Source organism: Panthera pardus, unplaced genomic scaffold (genome assembly GCF_024362965.1).
Source record: "Panthera pardus isolate Hobbes unplaced genomic scaffold, ASM2436296v1 HiC_scaffold_27, whole genome shotgun sequence".
Lineage (NCBI taxonomy): Eukaryota > Metazoa > Chordata > Mammalia > Carnivora > Felidae > Panthera > Panthera pardus.
In genome coordinates this window covers 61,036,261-61,059,818 of record NW_026526843.1, presented here as the reverse complement: position 1 = coordinate 61,059,818, position 23,558 = coordinate 61,036,261, and the positions used below count along the sequence as shown (strand labels likewise).

At 36.9% G+C, this 23,558-nt stretch overlaps 1 pseudogene; it reads right to left on the bottom strand.

Moving 5' to 3' along the window:
* Positions 1-16,159: 16,159 nt before the first annotated feature.
* LOC109260301 (SUMO-conjugating enzyme UBC9-like) lies at positions 16,160-23,301 on the bottom strand (annotated as a pseudogene).
* Between the last annotated feature and the right edge of the window lie 257 nt (positions 23,302-23,558).

Below are 23,558 nucleotides of genomic sequence, written 5' to 3'. Positions count from 1 at the left end.
ATTCCAATCCATGAGCATGGAATGCTTTTCCATTTCTTTGTGTCCTCTATAATTCATTTCATAAGTGTTCTATAGTTTTCAGAGTATAGATCTTTTAACTCTTTGGTTAGGTTTATTCTTTGTTATCTTATTGTTTTTGGTGCAATTGTAAATGACATTGGTTCCTTGATTTATTTTTCTGCTGCTTTGTTATTAGTGTATAGAAATGCAACATATTCCTGCCCATTGATTTCACATCCTGCAACTTTGCTGAATTCATATATTAGTTCTAGTAGGTTTCAGGTGTAGTTTTTTTTAGGTTTTCTACATATCTATCATATCATCTGCAAAGAGTGAAAGAGTGAAAGTTTGAATTTTCCTTGCTGATTTGGATGCTTTTTATTTATTTTTGTTGTCTTATTGCTGAGGTTAAGATTTCCAGTACTATGTTAAATACTAAAAATAAAAGTAGACATCCTTATCTTGTTACTGACCATATGAGAAAGACTCTCAGCTTTTCCCCATTGAATATGATATTAGTTGTGGGTTACAATGTTGAATTTTGTTCCATCTATCCCTACTTTCTTGAGAATTTTTATCAAGAATTGTGCTGCATTTTGTCAAAGATTTTTTCTGCATCTATTTAAAGGATCATATGATTCTTATCCTTTCTTTTATTAATGTGGTGCATCTCATTGATTTATTTGTGAATGTTGACCCAGGCCTGTAGCCCAGGAATAAATCTCACTTGTTAATGGTGAATAATTATTTTAATTTATATTTTAACCCAATTTGCTAATATACTCTTGAGAATTTTTTGCATCCATATTCATCAAGGAATATTGGCCTGTAATTCTCCTTTTTAGTGAGGTCTTTGATTTTGGAATCAAGATAATGCTGGATTCATTGTATGAGTTTGGAAGTTTTCCTTCCATTTCTATTTTTTGGGACAGTTTTAGAAGACTTAAATATTAACTCTTCTTTAAATGTGTGGTAGAAAGAGACTCATTTGAGATCTGAGGACACCTTTAGATTGAGAGTGAGGGGATGGAGAACTATTTATCATGCTACTGGAAGCCAAAAGAAAGCTGGAGTAGCCATACTTATATCAGACAAACTAGACTTTAAATTAAAGGCTGTAACAAGAGATGAAGAAGGGCATTATATAATAATTACAGGGTCTATCCATCAGGAAGAGCTAACAATTATAAATGTCTATGCGCCAAACACCGGAGCCCCCAAATATGTAAAACAGTTACAAACATAAGCAACTTTATTGATAAGAATGTGGTAATTGCAGGGGATTTTAACACCCCACTTACAGAAATGGATAGATCACCTAGACACACGGTCAATAAAGAAAAAAGGGCCCTGAATGATACATTGGATCCGATGGACTTGACAGATATATTTAGAACTCTGCATCCCAAAGCAACAGAATATACTTTCTTCTCGAGTGCACATGGAACATTCTCCAAGATAGATCATATACTGGGTCACAAAACAGCCCTTCATAAGTTTACAAGAATTGAAATTATACCATGCATACTTTCAGACCACAATGCTATGAAGCTTGAAATCAACCACAGGAAAAAGTCTGGAAAACCTCCAAAAGCATGGAGGTTAAAGAACACCCTACTAACGAATGAGTGGGTCAACCAGGCAATTAGAGAAGAAATTAAAAAAAATATGGAAACAAACGAAAATGAAAATACAACAATCCAAACGCTTTGGGACGCAGCGAAGGCAGTCCTGAGAGGAAAATACATTGCAATCCAGGCCTATCTCAAGAAACAAGAAAAATCCCAAATACAAAATCTAACAGCACACCTAAAGGAAATAGAAGCAGAACAGCAAAGGCAGCCTAAACCCAGCGGAAGAAGAGAAATAATAAAGATCAGAGCAGAAACAAACAATATAGAATCTAAAAAACCTGTAGAACAGATCAAAGAAACCAAGAGTTGGTTTTTTGAAAAAATAAAATTGACAAACCTCTAGCCAGGCTTCTCAAAAAGAAAAGGGAAATTACCCAAATAGATAAAATCATGAATGAAAATGAAATTATTACAACCAATCCCTCAGAGATACAAAAAATTATTAGGGAATACTATGAAAAACTACATGCCAACAAATTGGACACCCTGGAAGAAATGGACAAATTCCTAAACAGCCACACTCTTCCAAAACTCAATCAGGAGGAAATAGAAAGCTTCAACAGACCCATAACCAGCGAAGAAATTGAATCGGTTATCAAAAATCTCCCAACAAATAAGAGTCCAGGAACATATGGCTTCCCAGGGGAGTTCTACCAGACGTTTAAAGCAGAGATAATCCCTATCCTTCTCAAGCTATTCCAAGAAATAGAAAGGGAAGGAAAACTTCCAGACTCATTCTATGAAGCCAGTATTACTTTGATTCCTAAACCAGACAGAGACCCAGTAAAAAAAGAGAACTACAGACCAATATCCCTGATGAGTATGGATGCAAAAATTCTCAATAAGATACTAGCAAATCGAATTCAATGGCATATAAAAAGAATTATTCACCATGATCAAGTGGGATTCATTCCTGGGATGCAGAGCTGGTTCAACATTCACAAATCAATCAACGTGATACATCACATTAATAAAAAAAAAGAGAAGAACCATATGATCCTGTCAATTGATGCAGAAAAGGCCTTTGACAAAATCCAGCACCCTTTCTTAATAAAAACCCTTGAGAAAGTCGGGATAGAAGGAACATACTTAAAGATCATAAAAGCCATTTATGAAAAGCCCACAGCTAACATCATCCTCAATGGGGAAAAACTAAGAGCTTTTTCCCTGAGATCAGGAACACGACAGGGATGCCCACTCTCACTGCTGTTGTTTAACATAGTGCTGGAAGTTCTAGCATCAGCAATCAGACAACAAAAGGAAATCAAAGGCATCCAAATTGGCAAAGATGAAGTCAAGCTTTCGCTTTTTGCAGATGACATTATATTATACATGGAAAATCCGATAGACTCCACCAGAAGTCTGCTAGAACTGATACATGAATTCAGCAAAGTTGCAGGATACAAAATCAATGTACAGAAATCAGTTGCATTCTTATACACTAACAATGAAGCAACAGAAAGACAAATAAAGAAACTGATCCCATTCACAATTGCACCAAGAAGCATAAAATACCTAGGAATAAATCTAACCAAAGATATAAAAGATCTGTATGCTGAAAATTATAGAAAGCTTATGAAGGTAATTGAAGATTTAAAGAAATGGAAAGACTTTCCCTGCTCATGGATTGGAAGAATAATTATTGTCAAAATGTCAATACTACCCAAAGCTATCTACACATTCAATGCAATCCCAATCAAAATTGCACCAGCATTCTTCTCGAAACTAGAACAAGCAATCCTAAAATTCATATGGAACCACAAAAGGCCCCGAATAGCCAAAGTAATTTTGAAGAAGAAGACCAAGGCAGGAGGCATCACAGTCCCAGACTTTAGCCTCTACTACAAAGCTGTAATCATCAAGACAGCATGAAATTAGCACAAAAACAAACACATAGACCAATGGAATAGAATAGAAACCCCAGAACTAGACCCACAAACGTATGGCCAACTCATCTTTGACAAAGCAGGAAAGAACATCCAATGGAAAAAAGTCTCTTTAACAAATGGTGCTGGGAGGACTGGACAGCAACATGCAGAAAGTTGAAACTAGGCGACTTTCTCACACCATTCACAAAAATAAACTCAAAATGGATAAAGGACCTGAATGTGAGACGGGAAACCATCAAAACCCTAGAGCAGGAAAATACCTGACTTCAGCCGTAGCAATCTCTTACTCAACACATCCCCAAAGGCAAGGGAGTTAAAAGCAAAAGTGAATTACTGGGACCTTATGAAGATAAAAAGCTTCTGCACAGCAAAGGAAACAACCAACAAAACTAAAAGGCAACCAACGGAATGGGAAAAGATATTTGCAAATGACATATCGGACAAAGGGCTAGTATCCAAAATCTATAAAGAGCTCCCCAAACTCCACACCCGAAAAACAAATAACCCAGTGAAGAAATGGGCAGAAAACATGAATAGACACTTCTCTAAAGAAGACATCCGGATGGCCAACAGGCACATGAAAAGATGTTCAACGTTGCTCCTTATCAGGGAAATACAAATCAAAACCACACTCAGATATCACATCACGCCAGTCAGAGTGGCCAAAATGAACAAATCAGGAGACTATAGATGCTGGAGAGGATGTGGAGAAACGGGAACCCTCTTGCACTGTTGGTGGGAATGCAAATTGGTCCAGCCGCTCTGGAAAGCAGTGTGGAGGTTCCTCAGAAAATTAAAAATAGACCTACCCTATGACCCAGCAATAACACTACTAGGAATTTACCCAAGGGATACAGGAGTACTGATGCATAGGGGCACTTGTACCCCAATGTTTATAGCAGCACTCTCAACAATAGCCAAATTATGGAAAGAGCCTAAATGTCCATCAACTGATGAATGGATAAATAAATTGTGGTTTATATACACAATGGAGTACTACGTGGCAATGAGAAAGAATGAAATATGGCCTTTTGTAGCAACGTGGATGGAACTGGAGAGTGTGATGCTAAGTGAAATAAGACATACAGAGAAAGACAGATACCATGTTTTCACTCTTATGTGGATCCTGAGAAACTTAACAGAAACCCATGGGGGAGGGGAAGAAGAAAAAAAAAGAGGTTAGAGTGGGAGAGAACCAAAGCATAAGAGACTGTTAAAAACTGAAAACAAACTGAGGGTGGATGGGGGGTGGGGGGGGGGGTGGGTGATGGGTATTGAGGAGGGCACCTTTTGGGATGAGCACTGGGTGTTGTATGGAAACCAATTGGACAATAAATTTCATATATTAAAATAAAAAAAATAAACTTGCCACTTAGAACAAAAAAATAAAAATAAAAAAAAAATAAATGTGTAGTAGAATTCCCCTAGGAAACCATCTGTCTCTGGACACATTGTTGGGAGACTTTTGCTTACTGATTCAATGTATTTGCTGGTTATGGGTCTGTTCAAATGTTCTATTTCTTCCTGTTTCAGTTTTGGTAGTTTGTGAGTTTCTTAGAATTTATCCATTTTTTCCAGATTGTCCAGTTTGTTGGCATATAATTTTTCGTAGTGTTTTCTAATAACTGTATTTCTGTGGTGTTGGTTGTGATTTCTCTTCTTTCCTTCATGATGTTATCTATTTGGGTCCTTTCCCTTTCCTTTTTGATAAGTCTGGCTAGGGGTTTATCAAGTTTAATTCTTTCAAAGAACCAGATCTTAGTTTTCTTGATCTGTTCTACTGTGTTCTTCTTCTTGTTGTTGTTCCTATACCATTTATTTCTGCTCTAACCTTTGTTATTTCCCTTCTCCTGCTGGATTTAGGCTTTATTTGCTGTTACTTTTCTAGATCCTTTAGGGGAAGGTTGTGTTGTGTATTTGAGACTTTATTGTTCCTTGCGATAGGCCTGAATTGCAATATACTTCCTTCTTACGACTGCCTTTGCTGCATCCCAAAAGTTTTGGACTGTCAGGTTTTCATTTTCATTTGCTTCACTGTAAATTTTTCATTTCTTCTGTAATTTCCTGGTTAACTCATCATTCTTTAGTAAGACGTTCTTTAACCTCCATGTATTTGAGGGCTTTCTTTTTTTTTTCTTGTGGTTGACTTCAACTTTCATAGTGTTGTGATCTGAAAATACACATGGTATGATCTTGATCTTCTTGTACTTATTGAGGGCTTATATTTTGACCCAGTATATGATTTATTCTGGCGAATATTCCATGTGCACTAAAAAGAATGTGTATTCTGCTTCTTTAGGATGAAATGTTCTCAATATATCTGTTAAGTCCATCTGGTCCAGTGTGTCATCCAAAGCCATTGCTTCTTTGTTGATTTTCTGCTTAGATGATTAAAGTCCCCTACTATGATTGTATTATTATCAATAAGTTTCTTTATGTTTGTGAATAATTGATTTTTATATTTGGATACTTCGAAGTTGGGGACACAAATGTTTACAGTTGTTAGATCTTCTTGGTGGATATACCCCTTAATTATAATATAATGCCATCCTTTATCTGTTACAGTCTTTTGTTTTAATATGTAGTTTGTCTTATATAAGTATGGCTACTCCAGCTTTCTTGTGACCTTCATTAGCATGATAAATGATTCTCCATCCCTTCACTTTCAATGTACCGGTGTCTTTAGGTCTCCTACAGCTGAAACTTTGCAGCAGTTTATGGTTGTTATATTAAGCTCCTTGTAGGGATTGTGCTGGTCTCTGGGGAAGCGGCCTGCTGTTCTGATTCTCAGGCCAATTTGCAGTAGTGGAGATGAGCCTGTAGGGCACAAGAGAGTGGCCTTTGGTGTAATAGCTCCATTCTCCACTTGATGGCACTGTTTAGGTCACTGGTGTTGATCAGTGTTGGTGGGCTAATGATGAAAATGGTTTCACCCAGCTCTGTAGTCTCTACAGCTTGAAGTTTGCATCCTTACACCTTTCTTATGTCTCCCTTTCTGTCAGCTCTCTGCCTTCTTCCTGTGTTCAATTTGCCTACCAGGTGTCACCTAAGTCCAGAGTCTTATCTAAGGCACAGCTGTATTTCAAAGCCTCACACTTCAGACACCCCTGTTGCTCTGACCTGCATTGATCCTCTGGGGGCAGGTGTCATCTTACTGTTGCTGGGGCCAGCTTGTCCCAATAAATAATTGTGCTACCATGTAGCTATAGCAGCTCAGAGTTTATGGTAAATCACAACACACACCTGGAGTAAGGGGTTGCTGCCCTTAGCTGGCATGTTTTTATCCTATACAATTGAACATGGTGGCTTGGCACTGCCAGGCTTTTAGCCTGCAGAGAGGACATATCACCTATACCAAATGCACTCTAAGCAGGGGAACCACTTTTCCACATGTGACCCAGGGGATCTTCAAATCGTGCTGCTTACTCCCTGGCTCCACCTTGCCTCTTTTCTGAAGCACCATCAGGGACTGACCTCTGGAACTTCAAACTCTGTGCTCTGCTCTTTATAAAAATCTGACAACATTGAAGCCCTCTCCTTTTTCTCTCAACAGTGGTTTTGGGGAACAATTTTCTCGTGCAGTCCCTGTACATGTTTTCACTCTTTCTCTTTAGCTGCTTTCAAAGGGAGTGCTTTCTTTCACAAACTCTGATGCACTGTTTCTCTCTGTCATCACCCTCTCTGCAAAAACAGCTCTCTTCCCTCTGTGACACTGCAGCTCATCTCTCCAATTCACCTTTGTGCACCGCATACCTGCCTTTTTCTCTCTCTAAAATTAGTCAGATTATTCTGTTAATCTTGAGATTGATTTCCCAGTTGTTCAAAATGGTTTGATGTTGCTCTGTGTTTGAGGGAGGAGACAAACCCAGGGTCCCTTTACTACTCCACCATCTTAACTCCTCCCTCTTCCATTGTTGTTTTAATTGGTATTTAATTGATCACATATGATGTGGAACATCTTTTTATATGCTTATTTGTCATCTCTCTTTTTTATTGAGGTGTCTGTTAAGGACTGGTTAATTTTTTAATCAGGGTATTCATTTATTTGTTGAATTTTTAAATGATTTTTTTTATATATTTTGGTTTTTTTTTTTTTTTTAGTAAGTCATAATTTATTTATTTATTTATTTATTTTTTTTAATATATGAAATTTACTGTCAAATTGGTTTCCATACAACACCCAGTGCTCATCCCAAAAGGTGCCCTCCTCAATACCCATCACCCACCCTCCCCTCCCTCCCACCCTGCCCTCCCTCCCACCCCCCATCAACCCTCAGTTTGTTCTCAGTTTTTAACAGTCTCTTATGCTTTGGCTCTCTCCCACTCTAACCTCTTTTTTTTTTTTTTTCCTTCCCCTCCCCCATGGGTTTCTGTTATGTTTCTCAGGATCCACATAAGAGTGAAACCATATGGTATCTGTCTTTCTCTGTATGGCTTATTTCACTTAGCATCACACTCTCCAGTTCCATCCATGTTGCTACAAAAGGCCATATTTCATTTTTTCTCATTGCCACGTAGTATTCCATTGTGTATATAAACCACAATTTCTTTATCCATTCATCAGTTGATGGACATTTAGGCTCTTTCCATAATTTGGCTATTGTTGAGAGTGCCGCTATAAACATTGGGGTACAGGTGCCCCTATGCATCAGTACTCCTGTATCCCTTGGATAAATTCCTAGCAGTGCTATTGCTGGGTCATAGGGTAGGTCTATTTTTAATTTTCTGAGGAACCTCCACACTGCTTTCCAGAGCGGCTGCACCAATTTGCATTCCCACCAACAGTGCAAGAGGGTTCCTGTTTCTCCACATCCTCTCCAGCATCTATAGTCTCCTGATTTCTTCATTTTGGCCACTCTGACTGGCGTGAGGTGGTATCTGAGTGTGGTTTTGATTTGTATTTCCCTGATAAGGAGCGACGTTGAACATCTTTTCATGTGCCTGTTGGCCATCCGGATGTCTTCTTTAGAGAAGTGTCTATTCATGTTTTCTGCCCATTTCTTCACTGGGTTATTTGTTTTTCGGGTGTGGAGTTTGGTGAGCTCTTTATAGATTTTGGATACTAGCCCTTTGTCCGATGTGTCATTTGCAAATATCTTTTCCCATTCCGTTGGTTGCCTTTTAGTTTTGTTGGTTGTTTCCTTTGCTGTGCAGAAGCTTTTTATCTTCATAAGGTCCCAGTAATTCACTTTTGCTTTTAATTCCCTTGCCTTTGGGGATGTGCCGAGTAAGAGATTGCTACGGCTGAGGTCAGAGAGGTCTTTTCCTGCTTTCTCCTCTAAGGTTTTGATGGTTTCCTGTCTCACATTCAGGTCCTTTATCCATTTTGAGTTTATTTTTGTGAATGGTGTGAGAAAGTGGTCTAGTTTCAACCTTCTGCATGTTGCTGTCCAGTTCTCCCAGCACCATTTGTGAAAGAGACTGTCTTTTTTCCATTGGATGTTCTTTCCTGCTTTGTCAAAGATGAGTTGGCCATACGTTTGTGGGTCTAGTTCTGGGGTTTCTATTCTATTCCATTGGTCTATGTGTCTGTTTTTATGCCAATACCATGCTGTCTTGATGATGACAGCTTTGTAGTAGAGGCTAAAGTCTGGGATTGTGATGCCTCCTGCCTTGGTCTTCTTCTTCAAAATTACTTTGGCTATTCGGGGCCTTTTGTGGTTCCATATGAATTTTAGGATTGCTTGTTCTAGTTTCGAGAAGAATGCTGGTGCAATTTTGATTGGGATTGCATTGAATGTGTAGATAGCTTTGGGTAGTATTGACATTTTGACAATATTTATTCTTCCAATCCATGAGCAGGGAATGTCTTTCCATTTCTTTATATCTTCTTCAATTACCTGCATAAGCTTTCTATAATTTTCAGCATACAGATCTGTTACATCTTTGGTTAGATTTATTCCTAGGTATTTTATGCTTCTTGGTGCAATTGTGAATGGGATCAGTTTCTTCATTTGTCTTTCTGTTGCTTCATTGTTAGTGTAAAATAATGCAACTGATTTCTGCACATTGATTTTATATCCTGCAACTTTGCTGAATTCATGTATCAGTTCTAGCAGACTTTTGGTGGAGTCTATCGGATTTTCCATGTATAATATCATGTCATCTGCAAAAAGCGAAAGCTTGACTTCATCTTTGCCAATTTTGATGCCTTTGGTTTCCTTTTGTTGTCTGATTGCTGATGCTAGAACTTCCAGCACTATATTAAACAGCAGCGGTGACAGTGGGCATCCCTGTCGTGTTCCTGATCTCAGGGAAAAAGCTCTCAGTTTTTCCCCATTGAGGATGATGTTAGCTGTGGGCTTTTCATAAATGGCCTTTATGATCTTTAAGTATGTTCCTTCTATCCCGACTTTCTCAAGGGTTTTTATTAAGAAAGGGTGCTGGATTTTGTCAAAGGCCTTTTCTGCATCGATTGACAGGATCATATGGTTCTTCTCTTTTTTTTTGTTAATGTGATGTATCACGTTGATCGATTTGCGAATGTTGAACCAGCCCTGCATCCCAGGAATGAATCCCACTTGATCATGGTGAATAATTCTTTTTATATGCTGTTGAATTCGATTTGCTAGTATCTTATTGAGAATTTTTGCATCCATATTCATCAGGGATATTGGCCTGTAGTTCTCTTTTTTTACTGGGTCTCTGTCTGGTTTAGGAATCAAAGGAATACTGGCTTCATAGAATGAGTCTGGAAGTTTTCCTTCCCTTTCTATTTCTTGGAATAGCTTGAGAAGGATAGGTATTATCTCTGCTTTAAATGTCTGGTAGAACTCCCCTGGGAAGCCATCTGGTCCTGGACTCTTATTTGTTGGGAGATTTTTGATAACCGATTCAATTTCTTCGCTGGTTATGGGTCTGTTCAAGCTTTCTATTTCCTCCTGATTGAGTTTTGGAAGAGTGTGGGTGTTTAGAAATTTGTCCATTTCTTCCAGGTTGTCCAATTTGCTGGCATATAATTTTTCATAGTATTCCCTGATAATTGTTTGTATCTCTGAGGGATTGGTTGTAATCATTCCATTTTCATTCATGATTTTATCTATTTGGGTCATCTCCCTTTTCTTTTTGAGAAGCCTGGCTAGAGGTTTGTCAATTTTGTTTATTTTTTCAAAAAACCAACTCTTGGTTTCGTTGATCTGCTCTACAGTTTTTTTAGATTCTATATTGTTTATTTCTGCTCTGATCTTTATTATTTCTCTTCTTCTGCTGGGTTTAGGCTGCCTTTGCTGTTCTGCTTCTATTTCCTTTAGGTGTGCTGTTAGATTTTGTATTTGGGATTTTTCTTGTTTCTTGAGATAGGCCTGGATTGCAATGTATTTTCCTCTCAGGACTGCCTTCGCTGCATCCCAAAGCGTTTGGATTGTTGTATTTTCATTTTCGTTTTTTTCCATATATGTTTTAATTTCTTCTCTAATTGCCTGGTTGACCCACTCATTCGTTAGTAGGGTGTTCTTTAACCTCCATGCTTTTGGAGGTTTTCCAGACTTTTTCCTGTGGTTGATTTCAAGCTTCATAGCATTGTGGTCTGAAAGTATGCATGGTATAATTTCAATTCTTGTAAACTTATGAAGGGCTGTTTTGTGACCCAGTATATGATCTATCTTGGAGAATGTTCCATGTGCACTCGAGAAGAAAGTATATTCTGTTGCTTTGGGATGCAGAGTTCTAAATATATCTGTCAAGTCCATCGGATCCAATGTATCATTCAGGGCCCTTGTTTCTTTATTGACTGTGTGTCTAGATGATCTATCCATTTCTGTAAGTGGGGTGTTAAAGTCCCCTGCAATGACCACATTCTTATCAATAAGGTTGCTTATGTTTATGAGTAATTGTTTTATATATCTGGGGGCTCGGGTATTTGGCGCATAGACATTTATAATAGTTAGCTCTTCCTGGTGGATAGACCCTGTGATTATTATATAATGCCCTTCTTCATCTCTTGTTACAGCCTTTAATTTAAAGTCTAGTTTGTCTGATATAAGTATGGCTACTCCAGCTTTCTTTTGGCTTCCAGGAGCATGATAGATAGTTCTCCATCCCCTCACTCTCAATCTAAAGGTGTCCTCAGATCTAAAATGAGTCTCTTGTAGACAGCAAATAGATGGGTCTTGTTTTTTTATCCATTCTGATACCCTATGTCTTTTAGTTGGCGCATTTAATCCATTTACATTCAGTGTTATTATAGAAAGATATGGGTTTAGAGTCATTGTGATGTCTGTATGTTTTATGCTTGTAGTGATGTCTCTGGTACTTTGTCTCACAGGATCCCCCTTAGGATCTCTTGTAGGGCTGGTTTCGTGGTGACAAATTCCTTCCGTTTTTGTTTGTTTGGGAAGACCTTTATCTCTCCTTCTATTCTAAATGACAGACTTGCTGGATAAAGGATTCTCGGCTGCATATTTTTTCTATTTAGCACACTGTAGATATCGTGCCAAGCCTTTCTGGCCTGCCAAGTTTCAAAGGAGAGATCAGTCACGAGTCTAATAGGTGTCCCTTTATATGTGAGGGCACGTTTATCCCTTGCTGCTTTCAGAATTTTCTCTTTATCCTTGTATTTTGCCAGTTTCACTATGATATGTCGTGCAGAAGATCGATTCAAGTTACGTCTGAAGGGAGTTCTCTGAGCCTCTTGGATTTCAATGCCTTTTTCCTTCCCCAGTTCAGGGAAGTTCTCAGCTATAATTTGTTCAAGTACCCCTTCAGCACCTTTCCCTCTCTCTTCCTCCTCTGGGATACCAATTATGCGTATATTATTTTTTTTTAGTGTATCACTTAGTTCTCTAATTTTCCCCTCATACTCCTGGATTTTTTTATCTCTCTTTCTTTCAGCTTCCTCTTTCTCCATAACTTTATCTTCTAGTTCACCTATTCTCTCCTCTGCCTCTTCAAGCCGAGCCATCGTGGATTCCATTTTGTTTTGCATTTCGTTTAAAGCGTTTTTCAACTCCTCGTGACTGTTCCTTAGTCCCTCGATCTTTGTGGCAAGAGATTCTCTGCTGTCCTGTATACTGTTTTCAAGCCCAGCGATTAATTTTATGACTATTATTCTAAATTCACTTTCTGTTATATTATTTAAATCCTGTTTGATCAGTTCATTAGCTGTTGTTATTTCCTGGAGATTCTTCTGAGGGGAATTCTTCCGTTTGGTCATTTTGGAGAGTCCCTTGCGTGGTGAGGACCTGCAGTGCACTTCCCCTGTGCTGTGGTGTATAACTGGAGTTAGTGGGCGGGGCCGCAGTCCGACCCGATGTCTGCCCCCAGCCCACTGCTGGGGCCACAGTCAGACTGGTGTGTGCCTTCTCTTCCCCTCTCCTAGGGGCGGGATTCACTGTGGGGTGGCGTGTCCCGTCTGGGCTACTTGCACACTGCCAGGCTTGTGTTGCTGGGGATCTGGCGTATTAGCTGGGGTGGGTAGGCAAGGTGCACGGGGGCTGGAGGGGCAGGCTTAGCTTGCTTCTCCTTAGGTGATCCGCTTCAGGAGGAGCCCTGTGGCAGCGGGAGGGAGTCAGATCCGCTGCCGGAGGTTTGGCTCCGCAGAAGCACAGAGTTGGGTGTTTGCGTGGAGCGAGCAAGTTCCCTGGCAGGAACTGGTTCCCTTTGGGATTTTGGCTGGGGGATGGGCGGGGGAGATCGCGCTGGCGCCTTTGTTCCCCGCCAAGCTGAGCTCTGCCCTCCGGGGGCTCAGCAGCTCTCCCTCCCTTTGTCCTCCAGCCTTCCCGCTTTCCGAGCAGAGCTGTTAACTTATGACCTCCCAGACGCTAAGTCGCGCTTGCTGTCGGAACACAGTCCGTCTGGCCCCTCCGCTTTTGCCAGCCAGACTCGGGGGCTCTGCTTGGCCGGCGAGCCGCCCCTCCGCCCCGGCTCCCTCCCGCCAGTCCGTGGAGTGCGCACCGCCTCGCCGCCCTTCCTACCCTCTTCCGTGGGCCTCTAGTCTGCGCTTGACTCCGGAGACTCCCTTCTGCTAATCCTCTGGCGGTTTTCTGGGTTCTTTAGGCAGGTGTAGGTGGAATCTAAGTGATCGGCAGATCGCGCTGTGAGCCCCGCATCCTCCTACGCCGCCATCTTCCGGAACCCCCCTATTTTTTTTATATATTTTGGATAACAATCCTTCATCAGATGTGTCTTTTGCACATGTTTTCTCCATTTTGTGGCTTGTCTTCTCATTTGTTTTTCTTAATTGTATTTCGTAAATCAGAGGTTTTTAAATTAAATTAAGTCTAACCTATCACTTATTTGCTTTATGGACTGTGTATTTGGTGCTTATCCAAAAAGTCCCTACCATACACAAAGTCACCTGGGTTTTCTCCTGTTTTATCTTCTAGGAGTGCTATAGTTTTATATTTTGTATTTAAGCCTATTATCCACCTTGAGTTAATTTTGGGAAATATGTAAGGTCTGTGTTTGGATTCTTATCAATTTGTGTGTGTGTGTGTGTGTGTGTGTGTGTGTGTGTGTATTTCCAGTTGTTCCAGCACCATTTGTTGAAATGACTATCACTTTTCCATCGTACTTCTTTGCTCCTTTGTCAAAAATGAGTTCACTATAATTATGTAGGTCTATTTCTCAGCTCCTCATTCTGTTCTAGTGACTTATTTCTCTCTTCATTAGATAATGCTATACTGTATTAATTATTGTGTCTTTAGAGTAAGCTTGAAGTATTGTAGTGTCAGTCTTCTTATTTGTTCTTTCCCTGCAATATTGTGTTTATTCTTAATCACTTAACTCTTCATATTAATCTTAGAATCAGTGTGTCAATATCCACAAGATAACTGTTGGGATTTTCATTGGGATTTTGTTGAATAAGAATAACTGACAACATGGAGTCTCCCTATCCATGAACATGAATATCTCCCTAATTTACTTAGCGTTTTGTTCATTCATCAGAGTATTGTAATTTTCCTTTTATAGATCTTTTACATTTTTTATTATATTTATACATAAGAATTTCATTTTGGGAAAGTGTTAAAGTAAATATTATTATGTATTTAATTTCAAATTCCACTTATAATTGTCAGCATATAAAAATGATTCTCTTTTGTATATCAACCTTGAACCCTGCAACCTTGAAATAACTGCTTGTTAGTTCCAGATTCTTGTTGAGTTTTTTTTCACATTGTTGACTGTCAAAGGCAGTTTTATTTCTGCATTCCAAAACCGTATAACTTTTATTTCTTTCTCTTCTCCAATTATATTTGCTAGAATTCCCAGTATGATGTTGAAGATTATGAATAAACATATGTAAAAAATGATAACATACATAAAACATAAAAAGGAGTAATAAATGAGACAAGAGAGAAAAGAAAAAGAAAGAAAATTATCTTTTTTATTTTATTTAGAATGTGTTTGAACTTAAATTGCTATCAAATTAGTATAGACTGCTAATTTCATTCAGATATCATATATGAACCTCTTGGTAAACATACACTCAAAATCTATGACACATGCACAAAAAATAAAGGGAGAAGGCCAAAGATAATGCCATAGAAACTCATCAATCACAAAGAAAGAGAGCAAGGGAAAAAATGAATTGAGAATAACTACAATAACAACCAGAAAACAATTAATAAAATGACAATAATCATACACTCATTGATAATTATTTTAAATGTAAATGACGTAAGTGCTCTGACCAACAGATATGGGATAGTGAAATGGATAATAAAGACGTCCCATCTATATGATACCTAGAAGAAACTCACCTCAGACCTAAAACACATTCAGACTGAAAATGAAGGGCTATAAAAATATTCACCATGCATATGAAAGCAAAAAAAGCTTATATAAGATATACATACTTATATAAGATAAAATAGACTTCAAAACAAAGAATGAAAAAAATAGACCATAATGAGACGAATATGATATGATGATAAATAGATCAATATATGTTTTTTTTTATTTTTTATTTTGTTACTTTAGAGAGAGAAAGAGAGAACACAAGTTGGGGTTGGGGCAGAGGTTGAGAGAAAGAAAGAAAGAATCCCAAGTAGGTTTCACACTCAGCACAAAGCCAGATGCAGTGCCCGATCCCACAACCCTGGAATCATGACCTGAGCCAAAATCAAGGGTCGGATGCTCAACCAACTGAGCCACCCAAGTGCCTCAATCTTTTAAAAATATATATAAACTGCAACACAGGCAAATTCCATATAAAAACAAAGGAAGTATTGCAGAAATTAGAGGTCAGCTGACTTTGGACCTGAGGTTCATAAGTAACATAACCCAAATTCAGAGGAGAATGAGGCAGGTTAGAGGCCAGCTGGAGGCTAAGTGCAGCTCTAATTGGTGTGAAGCATTCCTGAATTTGCAATTAAAGGAATCTAGTTCAAGGGGGCTCATTGTATAAAAGTTTATAATGATACAGCTGTTAAATACTGACATCAATATTAAAATGAAAACAAGTTTTACATCACAATCAAATATACAAAAGACTTAGGAAGAGATCCTGTGTGAAAAACCAGGCACTTCAGTGAATCAAGAACTGTGTACCACTTGTGGAAATGTAAAATTGTGTACTCCCAGTTCTCCCCCCAGGTAATTGTAATTGAACAGAGCAATGTTAAATTTGCAAAACTGTTGTGCACAAATTCTTTCCAAACCAATCCCTTCCTTCTTATGATGCCACATGGTCACCACTTATGAAGGTGCAAACTTCTTGGCTTGTGTTCAAACCTTCTCATACTGCACTCTGTTTTGGCAGTAAATCCTGTAGGCTTCTGCTTGAGTTGGGTCTGGGATACTTGGTTCATTTAGAAGGTCTTGTGTTCTTAAGATCTGCTTAATCATGATGGCTTGCCTACAGTCTATGTCTTTAAAGATGGACAGACACAGTGTCTGATGGGTCCAAGTTGGGGTAAAACAGTGATAGTTCAAATTTGCATTGAGGGAGGTGAATTTTAAACTAAAAGCATCTGTAGTTTAAACAAGCCTCTTTCCAATGGAGTCTCTTTCTAGAATGGCATACTCCTAGTTCATGATGTTTATTGTGCCATTGGGATTTTTTGTTGGGACAGCAACAAAGCCAAACAGGTGGTCCTTTCTCCAGATTTTCTGCTTCTGGGTGATTCTACTGAGGGCAATCCCATATTAATCCAAAGTTCCTTTTGTGGCCAAGGCCTGGTGAACAATATAGATGAGATGGTGGTGGTGATTTCTTTGTCTCAAGACTTCACCCCAAAGCACATTCCGTGGCCAAGTGATCAATCTTACAAGAGGGTATAACAATTGTACATATCTATGCACCTAACACTGGAGTGCTTAAATATATAAAGCAAATATTAATGGACATAGAGAAATTGTTGGTAATGCAAGAAAAATAGGGGACTTTAACACTTCACTTACAGAAATAGATAGATCATCCAGACAGAAAATCAACAAAGAAACAGTGTCTTTGAATTACACATTGGACCACATGGACATAACAGATATATACAGAACATTTCATCCAAAAATCCAAGAATTCACATACTTTTCAAGTGCACTTGGAACATTCTCCAGAATACATCACATAATAGGCCATAAAACAAACCTCAATAACTTTGAGAATATTTAAATCACACCATGCATCTTTTCTGATCACAAAAGTATGAAACTAGAGATAATTCATAAGAAAAAGACTGGAAAAAACACAAACATGTGGAGAGTAAACAAAATGATAGTAAATAATTAATGGGTCAACAAAGCAATCAAAGAAAAAATTAAAAAATACCTGGACACAAATGAAAATGAAAACAAACTGGTCAAAATCTTTGGAACATAATAAAAGTTGTCCAAAAAGGAAAGTGCATAGCAATGCAGGGATGCCTCAAGAAACAAGAAGAAGCTCAAATAAACGATCTAACATTACACCTAAAATAACTAGGGGAAAAAGGACAATAAAAACCCAAAGTGAGTAGAAAAGAGAAAATAATAAAAATCAGAGCAGAAATAAATAAATGCCACAGAGACTGAAAAAAAAGGTAGAAAAAAAAACAATGAAATCAGAAGCTGATTCTTTTAAAAGATAAATAAATTTGAAAAACCTTTAGCCAGACTCATTAAGAAAAAAAAATTACCAAACTAAAGACAATCAGAAATGAGACAGGATTGAAGACAATCCTGATATCACAGGATTAGCAAGGATTGTAAGACAAAAGTGCAAAAAAAATCATATTCAAAAAAAAGAAAAACCTAGAATAAATGGCTAAATATGTAGTAATCTTCAAAAACCAACCCGGAGAAAGTAGAAAATCTGAACATACAGATTACAAATAATAAAATTGAATCTATAAAGAAATAAAAGTATAGGAGAAGATGAATTCACAGGTGGATTCTACCAGTCATTTAAAGATTTAATATTTATTTTCAAACTATTCCAAAAATTAGAAAAGAAAGCTTTCCTATGCAGTCTACAAAACCTGCATTACCCTGGTACCAAAACTAGACCAAGACATCATAAAAAAAGAGAAGAGTACAAGCTAATATGCCTGATGAACATAGATGAAAAAATTCTCAACAGAATACTAGCAAATCATGTACAACAATACACTAAACAGATCATTCACCACAATCAGGTGGACTTTATTCTAGAGATAAAATCATGGCTCCTTATTTGCAACTCAGTCAGAAGCACACAATATATCAGAACAAATTATAAAAATCATATGATCTTCTTAGTAGATTGAGAAAAAGCATGGGACAAAATTCAACATCTGTCATGATAAAAACTCTCACCAAAATTAAGGTTGGAGGAAACCTACTTCAACATAATAAAGTCCATATATGAAAAGTTCACAGTTACTAGCACACTGAAAAGTGAAAAACTGAGTGTTCTCCCTCTAAGATTGGGAGCAAGACAAGGATTTCCACTCTTACCACTTTTATTCAACATGGTACTATAAGGTTTAGCCACAGCAATATGACAAGAAAAAGAAATAAGAGCCATCCATATTGGAAAATAAGTTAAACTATCACTATTTGCAGAAGACATGATACTATACATAGAAAACCGTAAGGACTCTACCAAGAAACTACTAAAATAAATGACTTCATTAGCATGTCAGGGCATAACTTTAATAACCAGAAATTGATAGCTTTTCTGTGCACTAATAATGAGGTATCAGAAAGAGAAATTAAAAAAATACATTATTTACAATTGCACAAAAAATAACATACCTAAGAATAAATTTAACCAAAGAGGTGATCTGTATTTTGAAAACTATAAAATATTGATGAAGGAGATTGATGGTGACAGAAACAAATGGAAAGATATCAATGCTCATGGATTGGAAAAATTACTATTATTAAAATGTCCATATTACCCAAAGCAACCTACAGATTCAATGCAATCTCTATTAAAACACCAATGCCTTCTTCATAGAACTAGAACAAATAATACTAAAATCTTTATGATACAACAGAAAAAGACCCTGAATAACCAAAGCAATCTCAAGCAAGAAAAAAAAAAAACTACAGGTATCACAACACTAGATTTCAAGAGACACTATAAAGATGTAGTAAGAAAAATGGTATTGTACTGACACAAAAATAAGAACATAGATCAATAGAACAGAATAAAGTCTCCAGAAATTAACCCACATTTATATGTCCAATCAATCTATGACAAAGGAGGCAAAAATACACAATGGGGAAAAGACAGTCTCATCAATAAATGGTGCTGGGAAAACTGGACAGCTACATTTAAAAGAATGAAATTGGATCAATTTCTTATACCATTTACAAAAATAAACTCAAAATGGGTTATATACCTAAATGTGAGACATGAAACTAAAAATTCCAGAAGAGAACACAGGCAGTAATTTCTCTGACATTGGCCACAGCAACTTTTTCTAGATATGTCTCCTAAGGAAGGGAAACAAAAGCAATAACAAAGTATTGGCACTACTTCAAAGTAAAAAGGTTTTGCACAGCAAAAGAAACTATCAACAAAACAAAAAGATAACCTGCCAAATGGGAGAAGATATTTGAAAATAATATATCTAATATGGGGTTAATATAGAAAATATTCAAAAAACTTATACAAGTCAACACCAAAAAAACCACGAGAAATCTGATTAAAAAATGGGCAGGAAACTGAATAGAGACTTTTCTAAAGAAGACATACAGATCGTCAACAGATACGTGAAAAGATTCTCAACATCAGTAGTCATCAGGAAATGCAAATCAAAACCACAATGAGATATCACATTACACCAGTTAGAATAGCTAAAATAAAAATGACAAGAAATACCAAGTATTTGCAAAGATGTGAAGAAAAAGGAACCATCATCAACTATTGGTGGATATGTAAATACATACAGCCATTTTGGAGAGTGTAGAATGGCAGGTCCTAAAAATATCAAATATATAAATACCACATGATCCAATAATTCCACTGTTGAATATTTATGGAAAGAAACTAAAGGAGCTAATTCAAAATGACATATGCACACCTATGTTTATTGCAGAATTATTTATAATAGTGAAGATATGGAAGCAACCCAAGTTTTCATCAATATATGATTAGATAAGGAAGATGTGATACATACATATGTACATACACAATGGAATATTATGCAACCATAAAAAAGGATGACATTGTGCCATTTGAGACAAAATGGATGGACCTAGAAGGTATTATGCCAAGTGAAATAAGTAAGACTGTGAAAGACAAACACCATATAATTCCTCTCATAAGTTGAATCTAAAAAATATATAAAGAAAAAAAAACAAAATCAAACCTATAAATACAAAGAACAAACTGAAGGTTGTCAGAGTGGAGGGTGTGGGGGGTTGGGAAGAATGGCTGAAGGGGAGAGGGGGATAACAGGGTTGTGGTTATTGAATGAATAACTCATGGGAATAAAAGACACAGCATAGGGAATATGGTCAATAGTATTGTAATAGTGTTGTAATGAGACAGTATTTACACTTGTAGTGAGCAAGCTGGTCAAATCCCTATTTTGTGCACCTGAAATTCATATAACATGGTGTGTCAACTCTACTCAAGTTTTTTAAAAGTTCAAAAATAAAAAAAATTAATTAATTAATAAAAAAATCTAATTTATAAGAAGAATTGATTTTTACAAACATGATAACTCTGTTCTGACTAAATAAATTCAATTCTGATTCAAGGACAAGTCAAAAATGAAATGTTGGAAAAATATATTTCATGCTAATAGTAATCAAAATAGAGATAAGGTGGCTAAGCTAATAGCAGGAAAAAAAATGGACTTTCATTAAGTCACAGAACTTTACAGGAGAAAAAAGAATATTGTATGTTGATATCAATCAATAACATATAACATCTATAAACATGTATGCAACAACAGGACTCCATGATATATGAAGTAAAAATGGAAAGATCTGAATGGAGAAATAGATAGTAATAGTAGGTGCCTACAGTACTGTGTTTCAGTTATGGCCATAACAATAAGACAGATCAATAAGAAAATAGAGTACAAGAAAAACATATGATACTCAACAAATATATACAGAACACCAGCATTGTACATTAAATATTCCCATAGATAGATCACATCTTAGGCTACAAGTCTCAATAAATCTAAAGGATTATATTGTACAAGTATCTTCTCTGACCAAAATGAATTAAAACTAGAAATCACTTTGAAAAATGGAAAAGCGAAGGGGCGCCTGGTTGGCTCAGTTGGTTAAGTGTCCAACTCTTGATTTCATCTCAGGTCATGATCTCACAGTTCATGGGTTCAAGCCCCACATTGGGCTCTGCACTGACAGTGTAAGGCCTGCTTAAGATTTCCTCTCCCTCTCTCACTACCCCTCCTCTGCTTGTACTCTGTTTCTCTTTCTCTCAAAATAAATAAACTTAAAAAAATGAAAATTAAAAAGTTCACAAATATGTGGAAATTACACAAATTACACTCTTTTTAATTTTTTAATGTTTATTTGTTTTTGAGAGAGAAAGAGAGCATGAGTGGAGGAGGGGCAGAAAGAGAGGGAGACACAGAATGCGAAGCAGGCTCTAGGCTCTGAGCTGTCAGCACAGAATCCAACATAGGGCTCAAACCCATGAACTGTGAGATCATAACCTGAGGTGAAGTCGGAGGTTTAACAGACTGAGTCACCCAGGTGCCCCCACAAATTATTCTTAAATAATCAATGGGTCAAAGAAGAAATGACAAGGGAAATTAGAAGCATTTACAAGAAATTAAAACTAACACACAATATACCAAAACCTAAGAGATTCAATGGGAGCATTTCTCAGAGGAAATGTACAATTATAAATGTTTACAGTAAAGAAAAAAAAATCCCAAATTATTAACCCAACTAATCTAACTTTACAACATCTGGACCTGGAAAGAGAAAAGCTAGCCAAACTTAAAACTACCAGAATTATGAAAGTAATAAGAATCAGAGAAAAGATGAATGAAATAAACAATGTAAAGAATAAATATATATTTTTTAATTTTTTAATGTTTATTTATTTTTGAGACAGAGAAAGAGCATGAATGGGGGAGGGGCATAGAGAGAAGGAGACACAGAATCTGAAGCAGGCTCCAGGTTCTGAGCTGTCAGCACAGAGCCTGACGCGGGGCTCAAACTCACAAACCGTGAGATCACGACCTGAGTTGAAGTCAGACGCTTAACTGACTGAGCCACCCAGGTGCCCCAAGAATAAATAAAATTTAAAATATTTCATTGAAAGTAATTGACCAAATTGGCACACTTTTAAGTAGATGGGTAACACACAAAAGGGAATACTAAATTTACTAAAATCAGAAATAAAAAGGACATTACTACTGATTACAAAAACAAAAATAATTATAATACAATAATATAAACAATTTTATGTTAACAAATTTTATAACCTTGAGAAAATGGACAAATTCCTAAAAACACATATACTATCAAAATTAAATGGACAAATAATAGAAAATCTTAAAAAGATATATAATACATGCATGAATGAAATCAACAGTCAAATACCTCACAACAAAGAAAAACCATAATCCATATAGACTTAACTATTAAGTTCTACCAAATTTTTTTATTAATTTTATCTTATTTTGGGAGATACAGAGACAGCACGAATTGGGGAGAGGCAGAGAGAGAGAGAGAGACAGACAGACAGACAGATAGAATCCCAAGCAGGCTCAGCACTGCCAGCACAGAGCCTGATGTGGGGCTCGAACCCATGAAACCCTGAGATTATGACCTGAGCTGAGATCAAGAGTCGGATGCTTAACTGACTGAGCCACCCAGGCGCCCCAAGTTCTACCAAAATTTTTAAAGAATTAACACAAATTTCTTCCAAAATATTCCAAAAATTAAAAAAAGAGGGAACACTTTCCAACTTACTCTTTGAGATGTATCTGGATAGCAAACAAATACATCAAAAGAATAGAAAATTATAAACCAATTTTCCTTATGAATATAGATGGGTACAAATACCTCCAAGAAAGCACTAGCAGACCAAATACAGTAGCATATTAGATTATATGTCATTGCAATGTGGATTTTATTTCAGAATGCAATAGTAATTTGACATGAAAAAAATAATTTATTTAATACATTACATTAATTCAGTGGAGGGGAAAAAGTCACATAATCATCTTAATTGATGCAGAAAAGCTGTTGGACAAAAGACAATGCACTTTCTTTTTTTTTCTTCTTATGTTCTTCATTTAGCAAAATGCATGCTTTAGTATACAGTTTCACGAGTCTTCAAAAATTCATACAGTTATGTAACCATCACCACAATCAAGATATGCAAAGGTTGCATCTTGCCAAAAATTTACCTTGCTCCCTTTATAGTCACCCATTCTTCCCACTCCAGCCCTGATAAGAAACTTCTTGTTTTCTGACCCTGAAATTTTGATAGCTTTATGTTTTCATTTTGTATATTTATTTAAATTCTGGTATATATTTTTTTTCTTGAGAATTCCTTTTTGACCCATGAATTAACTAGATATGTGTTGTTTATTTTCCAATTTCTTAGAGATTTTCCTGTGATTGTTCTATTATTGATTTCTAGAGTTTTATTTCATTATTTTCAGTACATGTTTAGTTTGGTTTAAAT